The sequence below is a fragment of the Nomascus leucogenys genome, chromosome 14, assembly GCF_006542625.1.
Source record: "Nomascus leucogenys isolate Asia chromosome 14, Asia_NLE_v1, whole genome shotgun sequence".
In the NCBI taxonomy this organism is placed as follows: Eukaryota; Metazoa; Chordata; class Mammalia; order Primates; family Hylobatidae; genus Nomascus; species Nomascus leucogenys.
Genome location: NC_044394.1, coordinates 28,949,187 through 28,964,266, shown reverse-complemented (window position 1 = coordinate 28,964,266; position 15,080 = coordinate 28,949,187). Strand labels below are relative to the sequence as shown.

General features: G+C 45.0%; 1 long non-coding RNA gene and 1 pseudogene across 1 annotated transcript; both read left to right on the top strand.

Moving 5' to 3' along the window:
• Positions 1-5,357: 5,357 nt before the first annotated feature.
• On the top strand, positions 5,358-5,833 carry LOC100605086 (annotated as a pseudogene).
• A 5,647-nt stretch (positions 5,834-11,480) lies between these two features.
• LOC101176534 lies at positions 11,481-15,060 on the top strand. Its single transcript, XR_179338.3, has 2 exons — positions 11,481-11,593; positions 14,771-15,060. It is a non-coding gene; the product is annotated as an uncharacterized LOC101176534 (long non-coding RNA).
• The last annotated feature ends 20 nt before the right edge of the window (positions 15,061-15,080 follow it).

Here is a 15,080-nt window from a genome sequence, read left to right as displayed (position 1 = left end):
ACTTGATTCTTTTTAATTACTTCAATTTCTTTGTGAAATGTATCTGATAGTATTCTGAATTCCTTCTCTGTGTTATCTTGAATTTTTTTGAGTTTTCTCAACACAGCTCTTTTGAATTCTCTGTCTGAAAGGTCACACATCTCTGTTTCTCCAGGATTGGTCTCTGGTGCCTTATTTAGTTCCTTTGGCGAGGTCTTATTTTCCTAAATGGTGTTGATGCTTTTAGATATTCTTTGGTGTCTGGGCATTGAAGAGTTAGGTATTTATCGTAGTCTTCACTGTCCTGTAAGGGCTTGTTTGTACCCATCCTTCTCAGGAGGGCTTTCCAGATATTTGAAAGGACTTGGTTGTTGTGATCTAAACTGTATCTGCTTTAGGGGGCACCCCAAGCCCAGCAATGCTGTGGTTCTTACAGACCCTTAGAGGTACTGCCTTGATAGTCTTGAACAAGATCTGGAAGAATTCTCTGGATTACCAGGAAGAGACTCTTATTCTTTTCCCTTACTTTCTCCCAAACAAACAGTCTCTCTCCTTCTGTCCTGAGCCACCTGGAGCTGGAAGTGGAGTGACACAATCACCCCTGTGGCCACCACCACTTATTGCACTGAGTCAGACCTGAAGCCAACACACTACTGATCTCACCCAAGGCCTACTGTAACTACTTCCTGGTTATGGCCTATGTTTGCTAAAGGCCCTGGGACTCTACAATCAGCAGGTAGAAAAGCCAGCCAGGCCTGTGTCCTTCCCTTCAGGGTGGTGAGTTCTAGCCCCCAGGTATATTCAGAGGTGCTGTCCAGAAGCCAGGGACTAGAGTCAAAAACCTTAGACATCTACCTGGTGTTCTGTTGTACTGTGGCTGAGCTGGTACTCAACCCCCCAAAACACAGTCCTTCTCACTCTTCCCTCCCCTTTCCAAGGCAGAGGAGCCTCACCCCATGGCCACTACAGGCACATGGGGAGTACTGCCAGACTACCACCAATGTCTCTTTAAGGCCCAAGTGCTCTCCAGTCAGCTTGTGGTGAATGCTGCCTGGCTTGGGACTCACCCTTCAAGGCAGGGGCTCTTCTCAGGACGAGGGCAGGTCCAGAAATTCCATCCAAGAGCCAAATTCTAGAATCGGAGACCCCAAGAGCCTGCTTGGTGCTCTACCCACCTGTGGCAGTGTTGATATCTAAGGTGCAAAGTCCCCTATACTTTTCTCTCTGCTTTTTTCAAGTGGAAGTAGTCTCACCCCATAGCCACCACAGCTGGGAATGTGCTGAGTCTCACCTGAAGCCAACAAGTCTGAGTCTTACCCAAGGCCTTCCCTGTAGTACCTGGGTATCGCTGCTGGCTTCTCAGGGCCCAAGGGCTCTTCAGTTAGCAGGTAATGAATCCTGCTAGAACTGGGTCCTTTGCTTTAAGGCAGTGGATTCCCTTCTGGCTCAGGGTGTGTCTAGAAATGTCATCCAGGAGCTAGGATCTGGAAAGGGGGCCTCATAACTCTGACTGGTACCCTATCCTGCTGTGGCTGAGCTTGGTACGCCAAGATGCAAGACAAAGTCCTCTCCACTCTTTCCTTTCCTCTCCTTAAGCAGAGGGAAGGGGTCTCCTTTGGAGCTGCGAACTGTGCAGCCTGGGCTTAGGGGAAAGGTGACACAGACACTCCCTTAGCTGCCCCAGCTGGTGTCTCAATAGGTTGCATGCTCCCCCAGTCTGATGTCTCTGGTCCACGTTCAGCACTAGGACTCACCTAGGATTTGGAGTCCTTGTGGCCTAGACTGCCTTGCAAGTTTATATAGGACCCCAGAGCACTTTAGTCCACAGTGGCAAGGCTTGAGATAACTCAAGTTCAGACCACGAGGATTGGCAATTCCCTTCTGGCTAGGGCTGATTTAAATGCTCCTCCCATGGGTAGGTGTCAGGAAAGTTTGGTCCAGTTTTGTTTTCTGTTGTAATAAGGCAGCACTGAGTTCAGTGCCTGACAAATGCTGCAACCTCCCTCTCCCCAGCTCACAGAGACACTCTCCACACCAAGCCACTGCTGCCAGGTGATGGTGGAGGGGTGGCATCAGCGATCAAGACTGTTTTTCCTACATCTTCAGTGCCTGTTTCAACAATGTGAAATTAAAACCACGTACTGTGAGTGCTCAGTTTTTTTGTGTAGACAGTGGCAAAATTGGTTTCCTTGCAGGGAGGAAAATCAGTGGAGCCTTCTATTCTGCCATCTTGCTCTGCCCTAAGTCCCTCAATGTTTACCATTTTATATTATCTTGGATTTTAAACCATGTGAGCCTATCTATATCTATATTTAACTTTTAAAACTGTATCATCTCAGAAATTTTCTTCTAGCCAAGAAATTCTAAAAAAAGTTTAAGTTGCTTGGTGAACAGTACAGTATTCATAGTCATAGGTTCTGTGTCAGAAATGTTCTATGTGCCTTTGGCCTTTGACTCAAGGTAACCTCTCCCCGAAGGCCAGGGACTCTCATTTGTCAGGCAGGAACAGGAGGATAATGTTGTCCCCGTCTCCAGTAATCTCACAGCCTCTGAAGAAGGTATGAAATGGGTGAAATGGTTCCCTGCATCCCCATTCCTGAGGAAGACTCCAGAGAGGCAGAAGGAAGGAGAAATAAGCAAGAACCACCAGTACCTTTGAGGCAGACACACCCATTTCCCACTGGAGACCATCTGCTGGGGCTTATTTACCACTAAAGACCTGCAGAACCATGTTGGAGCTCAAGGAAAAAAGCAACCTATGCACTCCCATATGCATTTTTTTCTTTTTTTTTTTGAGACAGGGAGTCTCACTCTGTTGCCCAACCTGGAGTGTAGTGATGCAATCTCAGCTCACTGCAACCTCTACCTCCTGGGCTCAGCCTCTTGAGTAGCTGGGACTACAGGTGTACACCACCATGCCCGGCTAATTTTTTTTATTTTTATTTTTTGTAAAGATGGGGTTTCACCATATTGCCCAGGCTGGTCTTGAGCTCCTGGGCTCATGCAATCCACCTACTTTGGCCTCTCAAAGTGCTGGGATTAGAGGCATGCACCACCATGCCTAGCTCTGTATGCATTTTTTTAGCAATTAATTTTTCCCAGAACATTAAAGTTGCTGAAAAATACTGAAAAGTTGAAAAGTAGGTATACTATAACTCACAGAATTATTTTAGCCTTAAATATTTATTTGATTTATATCAAAATTGAATTTATTATAATTTCAGTTGGGCTTAAGTTTATGAAAAATTATTTAAGATTGTCACATGTCAAGAGAAATCATCAAACATGGCCATTCTCTCAACTGAAGTGGAGATAAGCAAAGAAGTAGATTTGGAAAACATGGTGGATGAGTTTGCTTCCACTGAAGCCAAGGAGCACATTTTTCCTTTTGCCTCAGGCTCCAATATGGCTCAGCCCAGCCCTGGTCTTTATTTTAAATTTTGATATTTTGTTCATCAGATTTTTTTGCATTAATTTTGATTTTTTAAAAATATGGCATTAAAATATTATTTATCTCAATTACTGAGGTTTGGTGTTCCGTTCATTTTGCACTGGTTTGCCACAGTGAACCACAGCCAATCCTTGCCCAGTGGATTGCTTCCTGGATCTCTGTTGTCAAACTTGTATCCTCATTCAAATCCTCCCCAGCAGTCTCCTTAATGCCCATGACTGGGGAGCTGTTTCCCTCAGAGAACTTGTCTCTGCATTACATCCTCATCATTCAAAGCTCTAATCCCTGGAACCCACTTCAGTAATTCTGCTTTGCACCTGTAAAGCTGTTCGGAGAATCACCAGCAGTTGTCCTTCAGCCTTGGCTAGAGGGAGTATACAAATGTAATTCTCTTAATCTCTTGCAAGGCCTTTAATCATTCTTAAGGCACTCTGTCTGATTGGGCCTGCTAATGGAGACATGCCCTGACAAGGGGGATCATAGGAAGAGAGAGTGACACTGAGAGTGACACTGACAATGCACAAACAACTTAGGCCCAACTCCCCCAAGCCCCTTCTAGTCTGCCCCCATTCCCCCTGCAGAGGCCACTCTAGCAGAAAGGGCACTAGAGTGGCTCCTTTCCATTTCCCCATTTGACATCCTCCCCCGCCAACCAGATGTTTTACAACTGGAAAGGGGCATGAGCAGTTGTTTCCTTTGTAAAGAGTCGTAGTATGAATATAATTTTCCACACGCTGACTCATGTGACTGTCACTCCATCCCTGGACTCCAGCACACAGTTCCAACTCCTTTGCTGACTTGGGGGTTAGGATGGAAAAGCTACTTTGATCCTGTAATTTAAGTTACTCCATGCCTCAGTTATTCACTCCTGCAGACAGGGAATAGACTCCGAGTGCTCTCACAGTCCCTTCCAACCACAGGACTCTGCTGGGCTAGTATGAGAATCGTCTGGACAGAGCTGCAGTGTGACACACTGCTTCTGGGTGTGCAGAATCAAAGGAAAATGCTTATGGGCACTCCAGCTCACCTAACCACCTCTGTCATTTTAGTGTCATTCGACTTTATTAGGGCTATTTCTCTGAGCATTTCTTTCCATTAAATGTTTCTGCTTATTTTGCTCAGTCTGTCCATTTCTTTAGCCTTTCTGTCACATTTTCCATCTTGACTAGGTTCCACTTTTGCGAAGGCAGAGAAACCTCATTCCTCCTGGTCCCTGCCACCATGGCCCAGTATGTGGAGTGTGACAGGTGAGAGTGTGGGCTCTGCAACCAGGTGGACCTGGTTGAATCTTAGTTCCACTATTTGCTAGCTGGGTGGGTAGCTGGGCAGATTACCTAAGCAGACCGTTGGCCCCAGATTCCTCTTGTGGAAAATGGGATGCTGATATGTGGCTCAGAATATTGTGAGAATTACAGATCAGGCACAGAGCTTGGTGTTAAGCGTTGAGTAAAGAGTCAAAAAATATTAGCCGTGGAATGCATAAATGAACTTTTGCGTGATAAAAAAATCACCATACAAGAAATACATGAGTGCATTCTTGTTCATGAATTCTAGTAGGACAGAAGTATATGGAGGAAAAAATGAAAGAATCCTTTCATTGACTGCCCCTCTTCATCTTCCTCACTTCCTCAACATTAATAGTTCTTTATTTCTCTCTCTTATTTTGAAGAGAAAAGGTAATTATCTAATATGTGAATGTATTCTTACTGTAAATATCTAAGTGATCGGAAGCATACCACCCCCCAAACTGGAGAACATTCCCTTCAGCACCCCTTTCACTCTTAGTGCTGCCTCTGGAGGCAAGCACTCCAGAGAATCTAGGTAGAGACTTCTCATCTCTGTTCTATTCATTTACACACACACACACATAATGTACACACACATATTTATACATCTTTTAAAAATATACCTTTAGCTTTTTCACAAGATGGCGCCAAAAGCGAAGAAGGAAGCTCCTGCCCCTCCTAAAGTTGAAGCCAAAACGAATGCTTTAAAGGCCAAGAAGGCAGTGTTGAAAGGTGTCCACAGCCACACAAAAAAAACAAGATCCACACGTCACCCACCTTCCGGAGGCCCAAGACACTGCGACTCCAGAGGCAGCCCAAATATCCTCGGAAGAGTGCCCCCAGGAGAAACAAGCTTGACCACTATGCTATCATCAAGTTTCCGCTGACCACTGAGTCTGCCATGAAGAAGATAGAAGACAACAACACTCTTGTGTTCATTGTGGATGTTAAAGACACCACCAGGCACCAGATCAAACAGGCTGTGAAGAAGCTCTGTGACACTGATGTGGCCGAAGTCAACACCCTGATTCGGCCTGATGGAGAGAAGAAGGCATATGTTCGACTGGCTCCTAATTACAATGCCTTAGATGTTGCCAACAAAATTGGGATCATCTAAACTGAGTCCAGCTGGCTAATTCTAAATATATGTATAACTTTTCACCATAAAAAAAAATATATATATACCTTTAAAAGCATCTTTTAATATTGCAGAATTAAACTGTATTTGCTATTCTGGAACTGCTTTTTCTCACTTAGCCATACAATTCAGACATCTTTCCATGCCAGTACACATATATTCATCACGATTTTTAAATGGCAACATAATATTTTATAAGATATGTACAATAGTTCCCCCCGATCCATGGTTTCACTTTCCAGAGCTTTAGTTACCCATGGTCAACTGCGGTTTGGTTACCCACGGTCAACTGCAGTTAAATGGAAAATTCCAGAAAAAACTCGTAAGTTTTAAATTGTGCATCCTACTGAGTAGTGTGATCAAATTGTATGCCATTCCACTCAGTCCAGCCTGTTATGTGGATCATCCTTTCGTCCAGCGTATCCATGCTGTCTACACCATCTGCCCATTAGTCACTTAGTAGCCATCTCTGTTATTGGATCAAAAAAAATCATAGCATGTATAGAGTTCAGGACTACCCTCAGTTTCAGGCATCCACTGGGGGGGCTTGGAACATATCCCCCATGGATAAAGGGGTACCCTCTAATTACTCCTACTGGTAGACATTTAGATTTTTCTCACAGTTTTTCATTATTATATAAATAAATGCCTTTAAGCTCTATAGGCTGAGGACAAAGCCATTCACGTTGGCAGCTGCCCCCACGCAGCCTGGAGGCAATCCCTCTCCTATACTGTAGAGAAGCCCTTTCTGGGTCTGAGCAAGGACTCTTGTGAGATTAGAGGTCACATAGATCCTTGCACCAGCGTGTCTAAAGCCACGCTCATGGCTGTCATCAAGGTCTAGTTCTTCGAAGGCCATATGGAAGGGCTGGGACCCAGGCAATCTAAATCATTCACAGTCAGACGATAGAAAAAGGCAAGGTGTCTCCAGGAGATTGGCTTGCAGTTTACCTTGAAAGACTGCCCAAGAAATTGTAAGTGATATTTACAACTGTACTTCTCAGGTATTTGAAGATTGGAAATATGAGCAAATGTAGATTTTAGGCATGAGTCATTGTCCAATGCACACATTTGAAAAAACACACAAAAAACCATGACTTGACTAAAATGCTGAATGACAGCAGGTGGGAGAGTTGTTAGACGATGCGTCTGCACATTGTAGGCCCTCCATGAAAATCTCCTGAATGAATGAATGCATTTGTCTGATGTAGAGCCAACTACAGCTTAGCTCCACCTTGATTTTCCTTACAAGTTTACCTCATCACTCTACCAGAATCAGAGAAGTGATAAGAAATGTCTCACATCCATTCTAGCCTGAGACTCTTCCTCTTCCAGAAAGCATGCCTGGGTCAGTATCACTAAAGGACACTGTCATTTCATATGTTCCCAAGTTGGAATGAGTAGCCTCAATTGTGCTAATCTGAATATGGCTTCAATATCGCTTTGAGAATGTTTCTATATTCGTGTACCATCAAGCTTGTAGATGTCACTGAGACAAGGGTTGTCTTATATCATTAAGTATGTACAGATTCACATTATGTGTTCAGTCCTACACTGTGTCTGTGACAGACACATATGGAGTCTGCCCAATAGAAACTTATCATCCTGTTAAGAAGCAGCTTCGTTCACATCTGAAATTACTAGTGAGTTAGGTAATGTACAATATATACTGTATCAATCAGGGTTCCAGTCAGGCAAACAGGAATCATGGCAGATGTTTTAAATAGAGTGTTTCACACAGGAAATTAGTTACAGAAGTGTTAAAAGGGCTGAAAGAACAAAAATGTAAAGTAAGGTAACCAGAGAATAATAATGACAGGAAAATGGTGGTTGGGGAAGGTGGTGTTAGAATCTAAGTGTACATGCTGTGGCTTTGTTTGAGGTGCTGTTACAACGGCTGACAGTGCTGGAACCACTGAAGAGGGACCACCCAGGCTAGAGCTGTGACCACTGAGCAGAGGCTGCTTTGGCTGAAGCTGGGGTCATCAAGCGGTTTCAGAAATTTTCAGAGGTGCCCCAAAGCAGGGATGGGGAGACAGAACAGTGGCTTCTCTTTCTTTTCCATTTCTCTGCTAGAGCCTTTTACTGGAAGCCAGCTGGCAAGGGAACCTGGGAAATGTAGTGTTTAGCCTTACAGCTCAGAGTCAGAGGGATGAGTGTGGGGCTGAGAGACAACAGGCTAATAACCAACCCAGATTTTAAATGTTGTGATACAGGTGATCGAACAAGACAATGTATAATAAGGGAGTGAGCTTAAAATACAGTTAGTATAAACGAAGTTGTAGAAGAGAGACTACAAGGTGCACTGGAGACAGCAAGAAGCTTCCACAACTCTCTCAGTGGGAATGTTCTGGATATGAGTGAAGAAACCAACCTCAAACATGCTACAGCTGCAAAAGAGGACTTTATTGGGTTGCATGATTGTGGAATACAGGGTATTCACTGGCTTCAGGGATGGCGGGATCCAGGTCTTGAATGATGTTGCTAGGTTCTGTCTCCTCAGTTTATTGGCTTTACATGTCTCGACTTCATGCTTCAGACAGACAAGATGGTTATCCACAGACTCCCATCTTCCCAGCAGGTTTACCTCACTAGGAAAAGTCGTTTCATTACATCTGGCAGGTCCCATCCCTGACCCGATCTCAATTGCCAAGAGGAATGCCACTGTGCCTTACTCCATCAAATGGAATAGAGCAGGAAAAATCCCTCAGCAGGAAGAGTGGGCAGCTGTTAACATGCAAAGGAAGATGGGCAAATAAGCTGAGCAAGAAAAAGGTATGGCCGCTGTGGTCCTCCATATGCACCACAACAGGACACAGGCTGTGCCCTCGAGAAACTGCTATTTTGTTTGAAACCTGAAGAAGATTTAGGGTCATTCTTTCTATTCTGTTTTAAATGGGGTCTCCCTCTGTCGCCCAGGCTGGAGTGCAATGGCATGATCTTGGCTTACTACAACCTTTGCCTCCCCAGTTCAAGCAAATCTCCTGCCTCAGCCTCCCGAGTAGCTAGGCGCCCGCCACCACACTTGGCTAATTTTTTTATTTTTTATTTTTTTAAGTAGAGGTGGGGGTTTCACCATGTTGGCCAGGCTGGTCTCAAACTCCTGACCTCAAATGATCTGCCCACCTCGGCCTCCCAAAGTGCTGGGATTACAGGCATGAGCCACCATGTGGATCATTCTTAAACCACAAATAAGCCAGTGTAAACTGATTTCCTCTGAGCTGTAATGCTGATGAAATATGAAGAGTCTTGGTCCAGGGCATCTCCCCATAGTACCTGGGGTGTTCTGAGCACACAGGGCACTCTCCACACATAAGGTGGTGCCAACAGCTGCCGGACACAGGAGAGGCAGCCCAGGCTACTGCAGTCACATGGTAATGTCACGTGCCATGAACACATAAGAAAGCCAGGGGATGCTCCCAGGAAGTTCCAGGGTATCAGCCAGAGTCCCAGAAGGAAGATGGCATACCCAAAGGGTTTAGCTGAAGGGATTTTAATGAGGGGATGATTTATAGAGAGGTGGGCAGAGTTCACAGAACCACAAAAGATGGTGAGGTACCCAGGAACCTCACCATCCCGGGACTGTGTATTCATAGGTTTGTCACCAAAGTTTTGCTAAAACTCAAGGTGCATATTATTGGGGTGTTATTTGGCATAGAAAACATTCTGTCCAGGAAATTTTCTAATATCATGTCAAGTTAAATATAATTCATTGCAAATAAGAGGTACAAGGCATGGTACAATAGCAAGCTAGCACCAAACAAAATTTGTGGACTGGCTAAAACATGGGAGAACAGCATAGGCCAGAATAACAAAGTGATTAAGAGTTCAGGCTCTGGTGCTGGAGTCCCTGGGTTCAAATCCTTACTAGCTATGGGATCATAAGTGAATTTACTCGTGTGTAAAATAAGGTAGTATTACTTATCCTATAAATTGTTATGAGGATTAAAGGATTAAATGTAATATTTGTAAGATGCTTAGAACTTTACTGGCACATAAATACTAGCATTATCTACAAAATTATACTACTCTTCCTCTGTTCACTCAATAAATATATAGTCAGGAGCCACATAACAATGTTTCAGTGAGTGAGGAACCACATGTACAGTGGTGATGTCATAAGATTATAGTATCATATTTTTATGTATCTTTTCTATGTTTAGATGTGCTTAGATGCACAAATACTACTATGTTACAATTGCCCACAGTATTCAGTACAGTAACATACTGTAGGTGTTTATAGCCTAGAAACGATAGGCTAGACCAGATAGTCTAGGTGTGTAGTACACTATACCATTTAGGTTTGTGTAAGTACACTCTGATGCGCTCATGACAAAACTGCCTAACAATGCATTCTTCAGTAGGTATCCCCGTTGTTAAGTCACACATGACTGTGTATTAAATATTTGCTATAGGCATCGTGCTAGGCTCTGGGGATAAGTGGTAAGAAAAAAAAGATCACCTTTCCTGATGGACTGGGAAGAAAACATTAACTAACAATCACACACAAATAAAATCAAAACTATGAATGGCGGTGCTTGGAGCCATAAGAGCTGGTAATAACTATACAGGGGTAGGCCTTCTTGAGGAAGTGACATTTACCTACGACCTAGATGAGTTTACTAGGGAAAGTTCATTAGGTAAAGATGGGAGGGGGAAAAATACCAGGCAGAGGAAACACTATGTCCTCTGTGTGGCAGAAAGGATCATGGCGGGCATATTAGTCAGGACCCAGCCAGGAAAGCAAAACCCACTCTAGGTGATTTGATAGAGGGAATTTCATACGGGGAGTCAGAGGAGTTGAAAGAGCTCCCAGGGGAACCCTGAGAGTAGCAACTCCAGGAAGTTGGGACTACTGTATTTGTCTGCTAGGGCTGCAGTAACAAAGTGCCACAGACTTGGTGGCTTCATGCAGAAAGTTATTGTCTCAGAGTTCTGAAGTCTGGAAGTCCAAAATCAAGGTGTCAGAAGGGGTAGTTCCTTTTGAGGCCTGTGAGGGAAGGATCTGTTCCAGGCCTCTTTCCTTGACTTGTAGATGACCATTTTCGCCTATGTCTCTTCACATCGTCTTCCCTCTGTGTATGTCTATTTCTATCCAAACTTCCCCTTTTTATAAGGACAACATTCATATTGGATTAGGGTCCACCCTAATGACCCCACTTTAATTAGGCTACTCTATAAAGACCACAACCCTAAATAAGGTCACACTCTAAAGTACTGGGGGTTAGAACTTCAACACATGAACTTGCAGGGGAGACACAATTCAACCCACAGCACCACCCTGGAAGCTGGAGAACAAGGAAAGAAACAGTTTCTGGAGCCTAAGACAAGATAAGCTGGAACAAAGAGGGCCTGCCAAGATGGGTAGCAGGGATCACACAGAGATGGCTGTGTAGTGGTAACTGCAGCCACAGAAGAGACTCCCGAGGAAGAGAAGCAGGAGGAGAAATACTCTGGCTTCTCCTTCCTTTCACCTCCAATATCTTTTGCCCTCCCTCACTCCCCATTGGCTGAACTTTACTGGAAGGCAGTTGGCTCTGGAGCCTGGAACAGCCGCCAGTGACAAAGAGCAGATCGAGGCACCAGGGGACGGGAAGGGTGGACATGACTCCGAGAGCAACAATGCAACATCCATGCAACGAGTCTGCGAGGCCGAATGGAGGCCAGCTGGCTGCAGGGGAGAAAGCAAGAGAGTCTGGCACAAGGTGCACCTGGAGAAGGAAGTAGAGGCCAGGCCAGGTAGGAGTTTGGTCTGCATGCTAAGAGCCATAGAAATATCAAAAGGTTTTTAATAGAGCTGGGGGAGAGGGGGTGATGTGATCAGAGATGTGTTTTGAAAAGATCTATCTGGCTACGAAGTGGAGAGTGGGTTGAGGATAGTGGGGCAGATCAGTTAGACGGCTACGCCTAAGAGAAAGCCTGTTTTACAAAAAGAGGGACCTCCTGCTGCCCCTCACTTTCCCTCGAGTTTTCATACCCTCCACCTGGACTAGACATGTGTATCTGCCAGTCAAAGCCACCCCTCCCCTGGTGCAGAGGCCCACTCCAAGCTTTCATTGCCCAGTGTCCTTTTTCTAGATCCTCTCCTGGTTCACTCCCTTTCTCTCTGGGCAGTCCTTCCCATGCTGCAACACTGATTCTTCTTTTGTCACCCACCTGCTGCAAGGGGGGGCCCTTGTCACCCATCTCACCCACCACTCTGGCTTAATGGTGCTGACTGAGTCCATAGCTTTGGTGGCCACCCATACATTGCTGCTGCTTCTCAGCTCTGTATTTCCAGACATGATTTCTCTCATGAGAAAAATCAGCCTGCCAGATATTTCCACTGGAATGTCCAAAGGAATTGGAATCATGAGCTCAGCATGTCTAAAACTGAACACAGTATCTTCCCCTCGCACGCAGACCCCTGTAAACCTGTCCTTCATCCTGCGTTCCCTATCCTTCTTATGTCTCACCCCCACTCCTGTTTGAATATTTCACCAGAAACAGGAGTGGGGGGTGGGACGTAAGGAGGATGGGGGAAAGGACATCATCCTAAACTCTTCCCTCTTACTCCCCCACATCCTATTGCTTTCCAAGTCCTGTTGACTCTGTCCTAGATATCTGTCAAAATCCACTTTTCCTGCTACTTCTCTAGCCCAGGTCCTCATTTTTATGTGGGTTCATGCAGTGGTCTCCTAGCTGGCTTCCTGCCTCAAGCCTTTCCCTGGCCAGTCCACTTTTCCTACAATCAAAGTGACATCTACCAATGTAAATAGATCATATCTTTTCTCTGCTTAAAATCCCTTCAGTGATTTCTTATCGTCCTCAAGTCAAGTCTGATTACTATCTCTGCACAGTGCCCAGCCCACAATAAATGCTTGATGATTGAATGAATAAATGACAAACCAATACAGAAAAATTGCTAAGTGTGGAAATGAAGAAAAGATGCCATTTTTTTTCCCCCTGGAAGTCTTTCCGACTGTCCAAGACTCAATCTGGATCTATCCTTGGGTGTTTGTGTTGTACTTCTCACACTGTACTAAACCCATCTACTTACCTGTCTGTTTCCTACTGGGATGTTCCTTGGTTGCTACTATATCTCCTAGCACAGTGCCTGGAAGAAAGTAAATGCTCAAAAAATATTTGATGAATGAATGAACGATAAGGAGAGCTCTGGGCTGGGGCTGACTATGAAATGCTTACTAGGAGCAGGGTGTGTCTGTCCTGGTTCCAAAGCACTGGGGGAACCAGGATGGGTAGAGAGGCTGAAGGCAAGCCCTTTAGGGGAAGGACAGCAGTGACGAAGGATGAAAGATCAACAGCAATACATTTTTCTCAGGAGACTTCTTTGGGGCAGTGTTTTCTAAGCTCGGTTCTATGGACCACTGGTCTTGTGAGATGCTCTATCTAGGGTTCTATGTCAAATCAGCATGTAGAAACATGCAGCCCATACCTCTTGTGTACATCAGCATCTGAAAGAGTCTGAGAAGTCCTGCAGTTGAAAAATCAACACTTTAACCCTTCTAATTCAGTACTTCCTGAACTTATTCCATAAGTTTGAATATACAAAAATAAAGTTTTTTGCTTAATACTCAGCAACACCCCCTTCCACAAGATATACTGGAAAAAATAGTATTTGGTGGTCATGAGTATTTTAGGAAAAGGGCAGGAGAAGCTTGAATTTCCCCCAGTGTGCCTCAGGTGAGCACTGTGGTTATAGCCACTTGATGAGAACAGTCAGAGGAAGGCTGCTCTGGGCCATCAAGTGCAGACTATACGGGGCAGGCGAAGGCTGGGAACAGAGACACCCCTGAAGGGGTTGTAGATTCAGGGGGAAAGGTGATGGATGGCCTGGACAAAGATTGTGGTGGAAACAAAAGCAACGGGCACACCATTTTCCCTTCTTGGAAGAACCTCTGAAAGGAGAAGCCCTATTCACCCCAGCTGCCTGGCTTAGGCCGCACCCCTAGAAATGCAGCTACAACCAGAGCAAACTATCAACAGCATCTTCTCAGCACCCATGTGATCCCAAGTAGGCATCCGAGGACATGCAAAAGAGAAGCATGTGTTCTTTTGTGGTTGAAGTCTGTTTTCTCTCTTGGAGCAGGTATGCTCCTGATGGTGCTACAAGCAGCAGGGGGTGAGGCTGCAAGCTGGGCTAAAAACAGCCCCACCCCCTCTAGCCACAATCAGCTGTGGGATAAAAGCCCCTAAAGACCAAGACTGTACTCATGTCTGACTCATCTCTGCTTCCAGCTCTCAGCTAAACCTGCCCAGAGGAGAGCACGGCAGACAGGAGGGCGCTTGCTCAGAAGCCTCTAGGTTAGAGGTAAACAGGAGTAAGGTTAATAAAGAAATTCATAATGAGAGTATAGCAACTGCACCCCCACCCCATCACCAGACGATGACCTGGTCTGAGAGAGGAAACATGCAGGTGGGTCACATAACTCCATGTAGAGCAGGTAGCGCACCATGCCTGCATTTAAGGACTCAGCAGGTGTTACTTATTACTATTATTTTCTCCTATGCAAGTAACTGAAAAAAATTTACTTCATTTAAGATCTTTAGCAAATATTTTTGGTGTTAACTCTTTCAGGGACACTTCTTTTTAAAAAATTTATTTTTTATATAAATGGGACAGGGTCTAGCTATGTTGCCTAGGCTGGTCTCGAACTCCTGGGCTCAAGTGGTCCTCCACCCTCAGCCTCCCAACGTGCTGGGATTATAGGCATGAGCCACTGCATCTGGCCTGAGGGACACTGCTCACGCAGTACCTGGTGATTTTCTGGCCCCTAAGCCCATGGGCTTAGGAAAAAATTCAGTCAGTGCGAAAGAGGACCTCAAACCCCACCATTGTTTCACAGACAGTGTTCAGTATGGCCTGTACCTCAGGGTAATCACTTCATTTTGCTCTTTTCTTTCCAATGCTCTCAGGGTGGAGGGAACTGGGAGGACCTGTCTGACCACTAACAACCCACCCAAGGAGGCCCTGCTGCTCCCGGAGGATGCTCCTACCGGAGTTCTCCTAGTTTCTTGCAAGGAGCCCTGGAAAAACAATCCCACCCTGGGTCTACCATAGTCTCTGGGACTTTTAAACCAATGCCCAGCTAGAAAAAAAAAACCTCAGGCAGTTTAAGGATAGAAGAGGAAATAATATTAAGAGCCTGCCATATGTTGAATGTTTACTATGTCTCAGTAGAATATAAATGCTTTAGGTTCTTACAGAAGCCCTCCAAGGTGGGTA